Genomic DNA, 4,819 nt, shown 5'->3' on the forward strand with positions numbered 1-4,819 from the left:
GAATGGACTTTGCTTTATACTACCTGGAAAAACAAAAGTAAATTACATCTCAAGGTATTCGGGGAGGGCGAAAATATATGTAAGATATATGACGAATGATAAGAATTCAGAATTGATTTGAGGGGTTTGTTTGTGGACTTTAGGAGTAACCAACAATGGTAAAGCCCTAGCCCTGGACTGTGTAGTGTAAGCCTCCTGAGTTCTCACTCATATCAGTATTGTTGGGATATTAAATGAGGGGAGATAATGCCCAAGTGGAAGGGATATTGCAAGCAGGCAAGCTTACGGTAGATGTGACAGTGGAGTGACAGTTACAAAACAAAAAAAAAAAAACCACAAGCAGAGCAAGCGAACAACCTGAGGCAAGTGAGAGCATAGTATCAAGGGACTTCAGGGGATGCCTGGCAAAAGCAGGTATTCTAAGGGTGTGTCCTGCAAATAAAGGTGAGCTGCACTCATGCTGGCCAAAGGGAACTGTATACAGCACCCCTTCACCCATCCATGTAGGAGGGGGTTGAGGCAGAAACTTCCAGAACTTGGAGTACTCTAAAGTATTTCATGGAATTTGTGGTTGGTTTCAGTAGCCACAATGACATTACGTCACCAGATTTGTTCATGTTGACTTGTGTTATAGGAGGGAATGACTCATTGATTAGGGTTTTAACTGACACTCTGTCCATCTCCTCTTATCTTCTACATTCTGGGCTCCATGGGCACCATGTGAAAGAAGGGAACCCTACTTCATAGCTCCTCTTTCTTATAAGGGGTATGTAGTTCACATGTACTAAAGCAAACTGTCTTCTTCCGTGTGCAGTACATAAATTATACTCTTCATATCAGTTAATTCTTCTTTGTTTCCTCTAGCAAGAACTCCAATGAAATTCAATAATGTACTGAATTACATTACATAGAAACAGAACGAAAGTGATGCTTATGGACCACAATACTGTGCCAGGCATTCAGAAGAAGCAAAACTTAATTGCGGACTAAAATGATAACAAGACATCTGCTACACAAAATAATATTTTTTTATAAAATAATCATATTTGGAAATCATGGTAAATAGCTAATAAAAAAAATACCCCCTCAGTCCAGACCAACTCAGTGTTGGAACAAACTTTGAGCCTTCTTGTTCTCATTCATTAGGGACTATTTTCAAACCTTAATGGGGTTTCTAACTGAAGCTTCCCATTAGCCATGACCAGTTTTAAACACCTCCAAATAGCGTTGTTGTTCTTTGCAAATCAAAATATTGTGACACTAATTGTCCTTCAAATATTTGAAGAGACCTAACGGCACTAGAGATAGTAGATAATTGGATAAGATGTTTGAAGCCTTATAAAGATAATTAACCAAAAATCTCATGACTAACGTACACTCTAAAGTCTTGTCTCCCTTCAGTCTACCAACTTATTTTAAGTAGAAAAACACAAACTTATTTACTTTATCAGCGGAGTTAGAGTGAAAGACTTGGTCTGTTATCTGTTCCCATTCACAAGGGTAGACGGGAAGAAAGAAGAGTTATTGCTGAGAGGACCCATGTTTATCTGACTCCGGAAACTTAGCAGTTACATCAACTCTAGAGAAATAATTCAACTTTTATACATGAGTTCTTGCTCAGGGGTGATTCTTCCAACTACTCCTTATCTTGTCTGTGAAGGAAATGACTCAAGCATGAGGAGGGGAGATGGGAAATAGCTACAGAATCATTGGATTTGCTCCTTGCCAGATAAAGTCATCCCCATGGAGACACTCTCTTAAACAAGCCTCATCCAGACTGGGCTTCTGTCCATACGGTGAGATATCATCTCTATATGCCCAGAAGGAATCCTGAACAATTTGGAAAGTGGCCACCTGCTGGGATCACAGCAACTTCAGCAGCCTCAGTCAGTCATCATCTGGGAAGGTCACTGGAAGTTCTCAGCTTCCTTTGTGCTCCTTGATTTCTGCATGTCCTTTGCCAAAACTCTACTTAGGGAAAGTTACAGATCACAACCCAGTACCTAGATCCTTGGCTATATGGAGCGAGACTTCTTTCAACTGGGGCCAGATGTTTGGAAAGTAGTAACTTCAGTACATACAGAAGTTGTGTCCCTCCCTAAGACTATAAGACCCATATTTAGACAGGATGTTGTCTAGATAACAAAGACTGATTGGGAGCTTAAATCCACATTCCCCTGGGATTGATAAAAAGCATTCTAAAGGAACTAAGCTCTAGTTTCAGAGTCCGTTCAAAATCAAACCATATATTTATAAAGAATTCATTTGGGTCTGCTATAGAAAGGTTGTTAATTCATGAAAATAAACAGCATGAAGAAGAAACAACTTTCTCTTCTGTCAGTAAAGCAAAAAATGAGTTTAAACTTAGTTTCTTATGTGGTATATTTTCGACTTCAGTGTTGGTCACTCAGGTCTAAAGTTAACTATCATCAAAATTGCTTCTGACTATATATAAACAGTATCACATTGTGTGGACAGAAGGGCAGGCTGGATAATATCTGATCAAGAAAAGGCCTCCACCTTTATAAGAAGTCAAAAATTGGCCAATATGAAGAAAACAACTCACTGTGGTACTCCCCCATGGAGAGATCTACAATAGGAGACATGGGAGAAGTAGGCATGGAAAAATTTATAAATCTTTTCCAGAGTCATTTGACATCTGCTATGGGATTGTGTATCCTAGAAAGAGCGGGAAAGCTTCTGCCACTATGTCTCAACAATATGCATGTCTAAACAAGACCTGATCAAGGACAATACCAACAGACATGCTACTGTGAAAAGAGGGAAAAACTCATGGGGCCTCAGCCCCTAGACAAAGAATTACAGATAACTAAGGAAAGCTGAGAATGGAAAAAGTAGTCTTCTCCCATAGAAAGTCCCTCTAATTAGATGTATAATACCAAATGATCAGCTGTGAAATCAAGCACAGGCAATTCTGAAGAGACTGTAAGTTGTAGTGTGTGTGTGTGTGGATTTTTGTGTGTGTGTGTGTGTGTGCGTGTGTGTGTGTGTGAGTGTGTATGTGTAATAACAACAAAAAAGAGGAGACCAGGAACTTGAAAGAAAATGAGGCAACAGGAAGAGTTGGGGTAGAAATGGAGGGGTAAGGGTAGGAGTAGGAGGGGTTCAGAGGAAGGAAAGAAAATAGAGAAAAATGATATCACCATATATTAAAAAATGTTTTGAAATTTTTCAAAGGGTTTATGGGAATGATATTATCTGTCAAAGGGGAAATCCAATGATGATATAGGTATTTTCCTACTATATTTATGCAAAGCTGGTGATATTTGGCATTACACCATATTATGTGAATTCAGCCACATTCGTCAGCACTTTCTGTGTGCCTAGTGTAATCCTTGGCTCTGAGGTAGAGGATATGCCTCTGCTTTCTGATTTTTATGCCCTGTGTGAGTGACCAATCAAGTAAATAAATACATATTCTACTCTCTGATCATGATAAATGCTTTTTAATGATGTAACCGAATGTGATAGTAGACAATGGAAGGGATTAGAGGATCCTATTCCATAGCATGGCCAGGAAAGGACGGTTGAGGAGGTGATCTGTATGACAAGAAGAAATCAGCTATGGTAACTTCTTGGAGAAGAGTGCTTTGGGCAAAGTAAATAGTAACTGTGTATAGTCCTGACAAAGAACAAGTTTGTCTTGGCCAAAGAACAGGAAAATATAGTCCAAGTGTGTAATAAATACAGAAGAGGTATGGTTAACAAGCAGTCATGAAAAGAGAGAGTGACAAATGTATTGGCCCTCGTGAAACATGGTATCCTGAGCATCTAAGCAGGTGGGTGACAAGTCCTCCAATTTACTGTTTCATAAAGAATTAAAGAAGAGCAAGGACAGATAAGAGGCAGAAGACTCTGACAATGAGCACACTGTGCTAAGAGTTTGAGCCAGGACAATCATGATAAGGATAAAGAGGCAAGTACAGGAAGATGGAAGGCCATCCATTTCCCTATCATGGGGAAAATCTGAGGGTCACCCAATGTTCATAAATAATAACAGCGAAACATCTGCAGATCTTCTCTGAATTTGAAGTGGTTTTCTTTTCAGTTTGCATTTTTAAATAACTGTAACACCCTTACACAGGTGGCTGCAGGGGCATCATCACACTCTTCTAACTGAAACAACTGGAGTGTTGAATAAGACATGGACCCCGTGAAGTGGAATGAGAACTGCAGTCCACTGGACATCAACATCACACCCTTCCTCCCAACATCCCAGTTTTTGGATATCCTGATACCCTTATTTTGTCAGATACAAACTTGTTAGTCCTGAGTTTTATTCTGGAATTCAGCACACACTGGATTCTTACACATTTCATAAGAAAGTATTACACTTTTATTGAAGACCTAGAAAAGAGTTCAAAACCTCCAGGGAAGAAATAACCAGGACATGATGTGATATGGATTTTGATGTCAACTTGATGACACCTGGACTTTCCAGGGTAATATATTTCTGGATGTCTTTACAAGTGTATTTCAAGACAAGTTTAACTGAAAATGAAGACTGACCTGGAATGTGGGTGGTGCCATCCTTAGGACCAAGTTCTGAATGGAATAGAAAGGGTAAATTAAGCTGATCACAAGAATTCATATCTTTCTGCTTCATAACTGTCAATACAATGTGACCAGTTGCTTCATTCACCTGCAATATGATGGACTGTACCTTCAAACTGTGATGCAAACAAACCATTCCTTTCTACTTTCCCAAGTTTATTCATATATATATGCGCCATACACACCATATAAACATATATATGTGTGTGTATATATATGTGTACATATATATATATATATATAT

The sequence above is a fragment of the Mastomys coucha genome, unplaced genomic scaffold (assembly GCF_008632895.1).
Source record: "Mastomys coucha isolate ucsf_1 unplaced genomic scaffold, UCSF_Mcou_1 pScaffold7, whole genome shotgun sequence".
NCBI classification, from domain to species: domain Eukaryota; kingdom Metazoa; phylum Chordata; class Mammalia; order Rodentia; family Muridae; genus Mastomys; species Mastomys coucha.